The sequence below is a fragment of the Leptopilina heterotoma genome, unplaced genomic scaffold (assembly GCF_015476425.1).
Source record: "Leptopilina heterotoma isolate Lh14 unplaced genomic scaffold, ASM1547642v1 Lhet_24, whole genome shotgun sequence".
NCBI lineage: Eukaryota > Metazoa > Arthropoda > Insecta > Hymenoptera > Figitidae > Leptopilina > Leptopilina heterotoma.
Window position 1 is genome coordinate 2665096 of NW_025110956.1, and position 13542 is coordinate 2678637.

Consider the following 13542-nt stretch of genomic DNA (forward strand, 5'->3'; position numbering starts at 1 on the left):
ATTCCAATCAGAAATTCAGAATAGAAATTAGAAACGTTAGGGTGGAGTCCCATGGCAGCGTTTTGCGTTGCGTTGTAATGAGAGAGAATGCAGCAAACGTATATTTGCGTCTTTTTCTCTCCCATTACGACGCAACGCAAAACGCTGTCATGGGACTCTAACCTTACCGGAATCGTAAAGTCCAACGCACAATATAGGTTCGCGAATGAGTTACGAGATGCATGAGACAGAAAAGGACAAAAATATATCTCTGTCCTTTTCTAACTCATGCTTTGCGTTCGAGAACGACTTTAGGGCTTAATCGTACGGTACGATTAAGGCCAAAAGTCGTTCTCGAACGCAAAGCATGAGTTAGAAAAGGACAGAGATATATTTTTGTCCTTTTCTGTCTCATGCATCTTGTATTAGTACCGAAACCGGAAGAATGAGATAGAGAAGGATAAACAATATAGAAGGATAGGTATCCTTCTCTATCTCATTCTTCCGGTTGCGGTTACGATTATGATTCCGGTAACGTTTTTGTTCTGCTTTTTTTGCCAAATAGTATATTAAGCAACAAGAGGAGAAAGGCAGCCATTTCTTTACGGTGATTTTTGTGACACGAGTGGAGGTCGAGGGCGCCCTCGACCTCTACTCGTGTCACAAAAATCATCGTAAAGAAATTGGCTGCCTTTATTCTCGTGTTACTTACGATATTTTTAATTCCTAATGCACAAAAGCGGCGATTTCAGATAGCAGACGACAGGGAGTAAAAGTCATTCACTTGTTCGATTTGTATGAAAATGGCGGCCGATTTCTCCCTTGGGCAAGAAAAATGCATGTGAACAGCTAATTTTCTTGCCCTTGGGAGAACACGGCCGCCATTTTCATACGGTCGAAGAAATGAATGACTTTCCTCCCTGTCGGCTGCTATCAGAAAGCGCCGTTTTTGTGCATGTGGGATAAAAAAGCATTTTATGGCATTTAAAGATTTGAGGTTATGCTGTTACTCTACACTAAAAAAGTTGAAAATCAATTTAATTGAATCAAGAAAATTATACTTTGTTGAAGTAATTATAGCGGAATTGAATAGCAGCGAGTAAATTATGGTTTTGGATCAAGAAAATGATTTTCTTGGCATAGTATACTTTTATATTGATGAGGGAGAATATTTGTTTCTTGATTCAAGAAAATATGCGGAATTTCGACCAAGAAATTATTCAACATGTAAGAACTGTATAGAATATATTAAGTCAAGATCATTTTTATATCAAATCAAGAAAATATATTCTCCGATCGAGAAAATATTTTCTTGATTTAAGAAAATTAACAGATTTTAATAAAAAAAAAATAATAATATACATTTATATACGATGTATATAACAAATAATTATTATTTCACATATATATTTATATTTAATTAATACCGTACACAAATACATCACAAATATACCTTGAAAGAAAATTTTCCACGGTCGGAGGAATTGGCAACGTAACCTGTTAAATATTTTTAAAAAATTATTTACGGAGAAGTAAAAGATTTTCGGTGATAAAAACCCTCAAATTGAAATTAAATTGTATAAAATAAAATTATAGGTATTTCAATTACAGCCATTTCGAATTTCACTGGAATGACCCACCTACGAAATGATAACAAAAAACCAAGACTGGCGAATGCTGAATGGAACTGTCTGTTCCTACTACAATATCTACTTGGTCAGACTAGATCTGACCAATAAGGGAACTAGAGTTTAGTCTACTTAACTGGAAGTAGATAATATTGCTGTTGGGACAGACAATTTAGCTCCTATTGTACTAACAGATCTGTGTACTACTGCATGGGCACCTTCAATTTTTTAAGGTCTTTACGGACCAAAAAATAAAAATTAGGGACCATTTACGGACCACTTACTGACAAAATTATCATCAGTCTCCAGGTCAAATGAGATAACATTTTACTTAAACCTATAAATTAAATTTTGATAAAATCATTATTTTATATTATAAGAATATAACTATTCTTCAAAATTCTTCTGCAACTTCTTCAAAATTATTTTCATCATTTCAATTCAATTCTTATTTTCAAGAATTTTCAACTAAAATTCTTTATTACCTCAATTATTTTTAATAATTTTCGAAAAAGTTCTTTGAAAATTTTCAAAGCGGATCAGCTGGATTTCTTTAATAATTCTTTGTCTAGTTTCGTTAGCGATCTACGTAAATTATTGTTCTTTAATAATAATAATAACGCAGCCTCATGTTTACAATATCTTTATAACTGTTAAAAACTTTTAGTACTTTATGTACGAATGGGACTCAATGCCCGTAAATAAATAAATAAATGGTTTCCATTTATTTACAATATTCAATTTTACAAAATTTCAATTATTTGTAAATTCTTCAATTATATATTATAAATTCATAATTATATATATAAGAAAATAAAAACTTCAAATAATTTCAAAAAGAAATTCACTTAAACTTTTTCAAAAAAAATTATTCTGCAGAATTTCAAAGATATTAATTTAAGGGGATTTGAACCTTGATGACGTCACAGTTTGTGCAAAGCATTAGTTTTAAATCTGTGACGTCATCATGGTTCAAATGCCCTTAACACCTTTTGAAAATTCAATAATTTCTAAAAATTCACGCTTTTTAATATTTAATTATTAGGGGAGAGTGGGGCAAACCGAACCCCCTAACGGTTTTTTGACTCTTGTGACTAAACGAATCAACCGATTTCATTTTTCGATGGCTTATTTGAAAGATCATTTAATTGCGCAACTTCTTCCCAGAGACACCTATACTTTATCTTTTATTGTTTAGTTGCTGTGTTAACTTTACAAAATTTTGCAAACGGACCCATGGGCAAACCGGACCGTTTGGTTTTTTATTTACAATATTGCATTTACATAATCTACAATAATAAAAAACAAGTTGTTCATTTCATGATCATTAAGCTTTCTCAATATAATATATCCCAATCGTTTAATTTTTTATTTTAGAATAATTATTTTAAAGTGTTAAGATAAAATTTCAAAAAATACAAAATTTCAATTTTTTGTGAAAAATTAAAATATTTATTAATTCTATAAATTTGAATAAAATATATACTTTATATACATGAATTAATTCGTTTTTATGTCAGGAATGCAATTTTGCCAAGAATTAATAAAAATTTTAATATAGAAAAAAGTTATTTCAAAAAATCCAAAAATTAATTTTTTCAAAAATTAAAAAATTGTTGAAAAATTTTTTTTTTAGATATTTTCGAAAATCCTTCTGTCTGATTTTTGGTATTCGTGACCGTAATACACCTACAAAATTTTATCAAAATCCGTCAAGACGTGTAAGAGAAAATCTGTCCACAAGAATCGGTGACATACACACACACACATACATCCGGACATTTGTTCCTCTCGATGAATTATATATACTACACTTGAAAATTTGTAAAAATAATTGATTTTAAAAAATTCGGAAATCGACATCACTATAAGGCTTCCTTTAAGAGGAAGCAAAATGTTTGTCATTATCAGAGAAACAATATTAAAGAGTCCAATTCTCATTGGAAGACAATTATTTTTCATTGTAAGTAAATATTTTAATGAAAGAAACATTTTATTTAAAAATAATTTTTATGAAACTTTAATTCAATGGAAATATCCTATGGCCGGTTTGCCCCACCGAAAACGGTCCGGTTTTCCCCACAGGCCCATTTTGAGAATAAATGTTTGTCAAAAAGAAACGCTTTGCAAATTCATCAAAGTTTTTGGTGGTAAATATTCTTAAAGTGTGTACCTTCAAAACCTAAGACCTAATATTTGGAAACATCACACGATTTCCTCAGAATTTCCTTAAGAAAAAATTCGTAAAAGTGTAGAAAAAAACTAAAAAAAAAACTTTTGCTCCCTTAGTCGCACAAACGCAAGCTAAAACTGTCAGATTGAAAAAATAAAGTATATACTAAACATGGTTGTTTTAAATTTATAAACAACACTTTTTCCAATTTCGCCATTTCGGAAATATTGAGAGGGGTCCGGTTTACCCACCGGTCCGGTTTGCCTCACTCTCCCCTATCTAAAATTTTAACTAAAATTGCACTAAATTAAATTTATTTTTTAATGTTTTTAAATAAAATTCTTCTATAAATCCATTATTTTTAATAATTTTTTAAAAAGTTCCTTGAAAATTTTTAAATTAATTTATTTTTATTTCAATTTTACAAAATTTTAATTATTCGGAAATTCTTCAATTAAATATAATTATATTAAAAAATAAAAACAAAAATTATTTCTTCTACAGAATTGTTAGTTAAAATTATGAAAAATTAAAATTTTCAAAGATTTTATTATGAAACCTTTTCAAATTTCAATTATACTTCTAAAAATTTACGCTCTATTATGCTTTTAATATTCAATTATAATCTAAAATTTTAAGTGAAATTAATTTTTAAATCAATTTTTATTAGAAAATTTTACAAGAATTCAATTATTTAAATACAAAAGTAAATAATTTATTGAATAATTCAATATTTCTTAAAATTGAATTCTTTTGACGAATTTTAATAAAAGTTTTAAGAATAATTACACTTTTCTAGAAATTCCATTAAAATTTTATTAAAAATAATTGAAATTTTGCATTGAGTTTTATTATTTACGAAAATAATTGAATTTAATAATAATTTTTTAAATAATTAAATTCGTTTGGAAAATTGTATTATAAAGTATATTGAAAATCATTGAATTGAGGAATATTTTAGCAAATAATTGAAATTTTGACAAGAATTTTATTATAAAATTTTTGAAACTAATTGAATTTCGGAGAAGAATTTTATTATTGCTAAAAATAATTGAAATTTAAAAAAAATTTTGAATATACAATTGATTTTCTGCGAAGAATTTTATTACTTTTGAAAATAATTTAATTTCTGAAATCATTTCTAATTTCTCTCAAATTCTCCTTATATTACATCGTACAATTTACAAACTTTTCGTCCTTTTTCTATCAAATTATGAAATTTACGGACCTTTTTTCAAAAAAACTGATTTTTACGGACTTGAAGTAAATATACGGACCTTGTTCGAGCCCTGTAGTTGATTCAATTTTTTAAACTTTATTTTCTTATAGCAACATTTTATAATATGGAGAAATTTTTTAAAAATTATTACAGTGATTATTCAAAATGATTGTTTTGAAAGAAGTTTCAAATAATTTCCATTTTTTAGATGTTAATACATTTTTCTTGAATATTTGCATCATTATCCCATAATATATACAGAATTCACACTTTCTGGTGTAATTCGATTTCAAATTTTTAACAGTGATTGGAAAAGAGTTGACTGAGGTTGATAAGAAAATTAGATAAACTTTGTATGAAAGTTGGCGAAGGGAGACATGGATGAAAAATCTAGAAAGTAAGAAAGGCAAAAGTTATGCATAGGAATAGTAGAATAGAGACGATGGGAAAAATTAATTAATTCTCATTAATAATAATTAGTTATTAACAATTTGTATAACACTGGGTTACAAAAAAATGGTCATATCGTGTTTATTCAAAGTTTCCTGTGTTTATTGAAAGTTTAGGTGTCACTGAATAAGAATATACCAGAAAAACATTTTTTCATTCGGTCATTCCCTTAAAAAACGAGTTTAAAGTCTCAAAAGCCGTATTTTTAGCACTTTTTGAGGCAGCGTAACAAGAAAACGCAACATGATAAAAATCTCTACAAAATCTTAAATAAAAGACTAAACCTTCAACTTTAAGGCTCACAACTGAAAAGTACTTAAATAATCATTGAAAACCTCCTTAATCAAGCAGTCGCTACCTGAAATTGTCAAAAAAAGCTAGAACAGGAAGCAATTGGTAAAAATCGATTTCCCTAACCGGATTCGGTTGCAACTTGTTACTTGAGGTTTTTTAAGGTTTCTAATGACGAATTGGAACTTAGATTTAAAAATTTTAAAATGGCGGACTAAAAATAATTAATTCACTCAATTTTTCAAAATTTGCGTTGATAATTTTAAAAAATTGAGTCCGCCATTTTAAAATTTTTAAATCTAAGTTTCAATTCGTCATTAGAAACCTCAAAAAACCTCAAGTAACAATATGCAACCGAATCCGGTTGGGGAAATCGATTTTTACCAAGTGCTACCTAACCCAGCTTTTTTGATAATTTCAGATAGCGACTGCAGGTTTTCAGTGCTTATTTAAGTACTTTTCAGTTCTGAGCCTTAAAGTTGAAGGTTTAAGCTTTTATTTAAGATTTTGTAGAGATTTTTATCATGTTGCGTTTTCTTGTTACGCTGCCTCAAAAAGTGCTAAAAATACGGTTTTTTACACTTTAAACTCGTTTTTTAAGGGAATGACCGAATGAAAAAAAGTTTCTCTGATATATTCTTATTCAGTGACACCTAAACTTTCAATAAACACAGTAAATTTTAAATAAACACGACATGACCATTTTTTTGTAACCCAGTGTAATCATACTATAATTATTTTTACTATTGCTATCTATAAGTATGGTGCAAAAGTGAATTGAGCAGTTTAATTTACAGAGCAAGATAGAATATCGAAATTAGTGAATCACTACTTATTGAAAGTAGCTATCATGTATAAATTTTTTTTCAATTTTAATATTATTTTAATAAAAGAAATATTACGGTTAATAAAATAAACTGTTAAAGCTGTCCGTTATTATATGTTGGTCAAACAAAAGGATGATTGGTGTACGACTCTTGACGAGAACCCACTGAGAGTAAGCGTCTCTTTTCTGCTGATGTTGCATATTAATTCATAAAAAAAATACTTAACGTAAAAGATGACCACGATCAACCTAAAATTTCACTGTAAACAAATGTTTACAAAATGACTTTAATCTTTTTTACGTTCTTCTTATATCAGAAGCATTATTTTTCTTTTTTGTCACCTAACTTACCTCCTGCAATTGCTTTTGTCTTTATTTATGTATTTTCCTTTCTTGCTATCTTTCTCGTGAGTTCAATGACCGACGATTAATCTAAATTGTACTTATTATATTACCTTTCAGTCGCTACGAAAACATTCAACTAAGCAGAGTACGATGGCTTTTTAACTCGCATTATTATTTTGACAAATGTTTGTTTATAGGCAAGCTTTATAATTATAACTGTTATCATTCTCCAACATCTTTATAGAAATTAATCAGTTTATTTGTTTTAATTTATCTATGTTTAATTTACCTTTTTTCACGGGAAATGTTAATATTTACGAATTTTTAATTTATTTACACCTCGCAGTAATAATTAATAGAGTTCACTAGTAAACAAGCTTATAATAAACTTAGTTAAAATTAATAACTTAAATTGTATCTACTTCTTAATAAAATTACGAATTAGTACAAAAATTGGTACTACATTAGTACCTTTCTTTTTACAGTGTACATGTTTTACATATAAATGGACGGTTCATTCACCAAAAATTTTATTATTTCAAATAAATATTTTTCTAAGCGTAAGCCATTATTTTTTCTACATAACTTTTAATTAGTTTAATTCAAAACAATGGCATATTTTTCATCTTTACGATTTTACAATTAAAATTTAGTAGTTTAGAACCAAATTAACCTTTATTACGTATGGTTGACGTGTATACACGTCATAAAAAATCATCCCAAAGAGTAGATGACGTGCATACACGTCATGGACATATATGGAAACAACTGAATGTATCTTTTCAAAGTTTGGTAATAAGGGGTATTTTGGATGGCTGAATACGAATCTAAAATCAAATTTTAAAAATTTTGAGTTTTTAATCCAAAATAGGCGCCAAAAAGTTTAAAAAAATTTTAGTGTCGATGAATTTTAACGGAATTTGGATTCCGATGAATTTTTTGTTCTGATTACGAATCTGAAGTCAGATTTACAAAATTTTAAGTTTTTGACCCAATGTGGCAGCCAAGAATTTTGAGAAATTTTAAAAACCAATAGATTTTCATTGAATTCCTGCTACGAATTTTATTATTCATGAAAAAATTTAAATACTTATAAAAATAAATTAATTCTTGCGAAGAATCTTATAAAAATTTTCGAACAATTGATTTCTTTCAACTAATTTTATGCAAATTCTAATTTAAATAATTAAATACCTAAGAAGTTTTTATTATTCATGAAAAGAATTGAATTCTAAGAAGATTTTTACAAAAACTTGTTTAAATAATTGAATTCTGTTTAAAAATTTTATGAAAATAGTTGATATTGAAAATTATTGAATTTTAAAGGATTTGATTATAATTTTTGAGAATAATTGAATGTCTGTGTGGCATTTTATTACATTTTTTTGAAAATAATTGAATTTCTAAAAAGCATTTTATTATTTATGAAAATAGTAGAATTCTTGCAAACGATTTTATTAGAATTTTTTTAAATAATTGAATTTCCAAGAAGAAATTTATTACTTTTAAAAATAATTGAATTTTTGTGATGAATAATGTTATTTATGAAAATAATTTAATTTTACAAAGAATTTTATTAAAATGCCTCAAAATAATTGAATTCTTGGGATGAATTTTATTAAAAACTAAAAGAATAATTGAATTATTTCAAAAAAAATGTAATTAAAATTGTATTTAAAATAATTGACTTCTTTCGAACAAGTTCATTAAAATATTTGAAAATAATTGAATTTCTGTAAAAAATTCTAATATTTTTTTAAGTAATTGATTTTTTCTAGGAATTAAAATTAAATTTTCATGAATAATAAATTACATTTTTTTGGCAATTCCTGTAAAATTATATTAAGAATAATTGAAATCATGCGATTTTTGTATTAATTTTTGTAATGTAATTACACATTCTTGATTTAGTTTATAATATTTCAGCTACACACCGAAGGGGTCAATTCATATTATTCATGTTTTTAGTTATTATCTAATTTACACATAAGGTTATGCTTGATTGTAATAAAATTAAATTCGTAACATACAATCTAAAACATTGCTTTTTGAAGTCAATGATTATACGAATAATATGATGCCCGATTTTCAAAATTCAAAATGGCGGATCCAAAATGGTAGACGATGAAATAAAAAATCTTTCAAATTCGATTGAAAGTTGTAACTTGGAGGTTTTTGGGGTCAGGTTTTTAAAATAATCAGCTACCTCAATAGTTACCAAGTATCAATTTTTAATTCACTTCCCTCAGAAAGAAAGTTGATTTAAATTTTAAGTAAACTGTTCTACACTGTAGTATTGAAAAAATTAAATGGAATTCAAGTAAATTAAATGATTTCTACTTCTTTTTGCAAATTTAAAAAAAAATTATTGTCATTTAATAAATAATGCCATAAATTTGATGCCCGAAAACTTCTATTGTGCTAAAACTCAGAGTTTGCTTATCTCACAAATGCGAGTGATGTTTGTTTGTCAGCAGTCTATTTTGTATTTTGATGCTCTTAACTGAAAATGTTTACGTACGTAAATTTAACTGCATGAAAGAAAAATGTGAAATTATACTCCGCACGCACTCAAAAGTTGGATTCATTCATTCTTTTGGTCTAGACTATAATCTTTTATCTTTGTTCATTTCTTAAGCCAGAAAAAACTTGGTTGTAAATTTTTCCCATAAAAATTTACTTTCAATTTTTAATTGTAAATAAGATAATTAAATAAATGTTAAGACATAAATTTGTTTATAAGAAATTAATAAAGTGGAAACAAAACTACAATTCAAAAACTGCATAATTGTTTTACATGTATATTTATCTATAAAAATATAAAAGATTCGTAATTTTACGAACATTAACTTAAATTTGAAATTTTAATAAACATTTAATTAACTGTTATAATAGTGTGTATATTTAAAAAAATAATCTGAGTCGAAGACTCGGAGTGATCGATTTCTTCATGTTTTATAAATAATTAAAAATGACCGACTGATAAAATCATTATTTCATACTATAAAAATATTGTTACTCTAACTTATTCAAAATTACTTTCATTAATTTCATCACTTCAATTCAATTATTGTTTTCCAGAATTTTTAACTAAAATTCTACTTGAAATTAATTATTTTTAATAATTTTTGAAAAAGTTCTTTGAGAATTTTCATATTCCGCAGGTCTCGAACCAGTGAAAGTATTTAAAAATAAGGACATAATTATTCCAAAATTAATTGAATTTTAAAAGACTTACGTTTACAATTTTCATAAGTATAAATGAATTTCAAAAGATTTTAATTTGAAATTTTGTAAAATTTCAATTTTCAATCGTCATAAAGAACGTAGATTTTTGAAAAATTTTAATTATTCCAATTCTTCTGAAATTAGTTATATTTTTTAATATATATTTTTAATTGATTATTAAAAATAATGGATTTATAGAAGAATTTTAATTAAAAACACTAAAAGAAATTGAATTTTGAAGCAATTACAAATAATTGCAGAAATTCAATTATTTTCAAAAGTAGTAAAATTCTTCTTAGAAATTTAATTATTTCCAACAATTTTAATAAAATTTATGTCAAAATTTCAATTATTTTCAAAAACTTTCCTCAATTCAATGATTTTTAATAAATCTACTACTTTAATAAAATTTCCCAAATGAATTCAATTATTAAAAAAAATTTTTAAATTCTATGCAAAAATTTCATTATTAAATAAATTTTTATTAATTCAAATTTAGAGAGTTTAATATTCAATTATTATCTAAAATTTTAACTGAAATTCATATTTAAATAAATTTTTATAAGAAACTCCTAATAGAATTCAATTATTTAAATACAAAAATAAATAATTTATTGAAAAATTGAATGTTTTTTAAAATTGAACTCTCATAAAGAATTTTATCAACAAATTTTTAAATAGGTACTTACAATTCTTTTGACGAATTAACATTTTTATGTATAATTTCATTTTTCAAGAAATTAGATTAAAATTGTATTAAAAATAATTGAATCTCTGTAAAAAAATTTGATTGAATTGAGAAAAGTTTTTGAAAATAATTGAAATTTTGCCAAGAATTTTATTAAAATTTTTGAAAATAATTGAATTTTCAAGACAAAGTTTATTATTTATAAAGATAATTGAAATAATTGAATTTTTTAATTATAAATTATTGAAATTAATTAAATTTCTACGAAGAATTTTATTAAAATTATTTTGAAAAAAATTGAATTGTTAAAAAGCGAATTTCATTAAAATTTTTGACAATAATTTAATTTTTTCAAGAAATTTAATTAAAAATATATTGACAATAATACTTAAATTCTAATAAATAAATTATAAGAAGGCTTTTTAAAATAAATGAATTTCTTTAATGAATTTTAATGAAATTTTTAAGAATAATTACATTTTTCGAGAAATTCCATTAAAATTGCATTAAAAATAATTGAAATTCTGCGATGAGTTTTATTATTTATGAAAATAATTGAATCTCTTTAACAAAATTTACAATTCCGTTCAAATTCACTCTATAACAATTGATGGTAATGCAGGTTTTGGTGTTTTCATATTGTATTTGATGATAAGTAATTTTTTCATGCCTAACGCTGGCTCTTGCGATAAATTTTTATTTTGAGCAATTCCAATGGTAAGTGATTATGTTTTCCGTCCGATGCGGGATTTAAATGACATCAGGGCTCAAATTTAATTCAAAAAAATTAATTTCAAAATCCAATTATTTCTAAAAATTCACGCTATATTGTTTTTAATACTCAATTATTATTATTTCAAATAACAAAAAATTTTTTTTAAATAAATTTTTATTAGAAAATTCTACTAGAATTCAATTATTTAAATAAAGAAAATGCAAATAAATAATTTATTGAATAATTGAATGTTTCTTAAAATTAAATTCCCATTAAGAATCGTTATCAATAAATTTTCAAATAATTGAATTCTATCAATGAATTTTAATAAAATTTTTAAGGATAATTCCATTTTTCGAGAAATTTGATTAAAATTGTATTAAAAATAATTGAAATTCTACAATAATTGAATTCCTAAAAAGAATTTTATTATTTACGAAAATAATTTAATCCCCGTAAAAATTTTATTATTTATGAAAATAATTGAATGATTGCGAAGAAATTTATAAAAAAAATTTGTAAATAATAAAATTCCTGTAAAATTTTTATTAGGGGAGAGTGGGGCAAACCGGCCTCACTAGTTGCTGCGTTAACTTTAAAAAATTTTGCAAATTGGCCAGTTTGCCCCACCCCCTGGGGTAAACCGGCCACCTACGTTTTTTATCTATAATATTGCATTTGTATAATCTACAATAACAAACATAAAGAATCATGTGAACAATGGTTGTAATATTGTAAATATAATAATACAGAATTGAATTTTAATTAAATAAATAATTTTTTTTAATAACAAAACAACAATGTTTGAAATTATCAGGGAAACAATATTAAAGGGTCTAATTCTCATTGGAAGATAATTATTTTTCATTTAAAGTGAATATTTTAATGAAAAAAACATTCTAATTAATAATAATTTTCGTGAAACTCTGATACAATGAAAATATCCTATGGCCGGTTTGCCCCACAGGCTCATTTTGAGAATTAATATTTGTTTAAAAAAACCGCTTTGCAAATTCATCAAAGTTTTTGGTGGTAAATATTCCTGAGGTCGGACTATTTTTTGAAAATAATTAAAAGTTTGTGTAGAATTTTATTAAATTTCTTTTTAAATAATTGAATTCTTTTGGAATATTTTATGAAAGTAGTAGATATTGAAAATCATTGAATTGAGGATAATTATTTACAATAATTGAAATTTTGCCAAAAATTTTATTAAAATTTTTGAAAATAATTGAATTTCGGAGAAGAATTTTATTATTTCTATTTTCTAAAGATAATTGAAATTTTGACGAGAAATTAAAAAATTTTTTGAACATAATTGAATTTCTGTGAAGAATTTTATTACTTTTGAAAATAATTGAATTTCTGCAATCATTTGTAATTTCTCTAAAATTCTCCAAATTATATATTATACAATTTACGAACTTTTCGTCTTTTCTCAATCTAATTGGGGACTTTACGGACCTTTTTTTTTAAAAAACAGACTTTTACGGACTTCAAGCAAAGTTACGTGAAATAGAATTTTAAGTAGGCAAAAAAATATATATTTTTTTAATTGTTCTTGGATAATTACTCAAAAAGAAATAACATATTTCCCAGAGAGGGGAATTATTTCAATAGATTATTCAAAATTACGGAACGTTTATCTTCGACTATAGATCGTAGTACACCGGCAATGATGCTCTCACAAACATTCAGCGAGGAAAGCAACAAAAGGATGTATCCGGGATACATTCCATTCCTCTACATCGAGCGGTACACCTATGGATTGCCTTGGGAGCAAAACCAATCAGAAAAAATATAGAAGAATCATAACTGGTCTTTCCGAAGATCACCAAACTCAACGCTTAGGCCTACCATTGGGTGGACCTCCCAATATGACATCCAGTTCACCTAACTCAAGACCAACGTCAGGATTGGCTCCTACTACCCTACTAAAAATAAAATCAGGAATCGTCATGAATGGTCAGAATTTCTGAACATTCCTGAACAGTCTCACC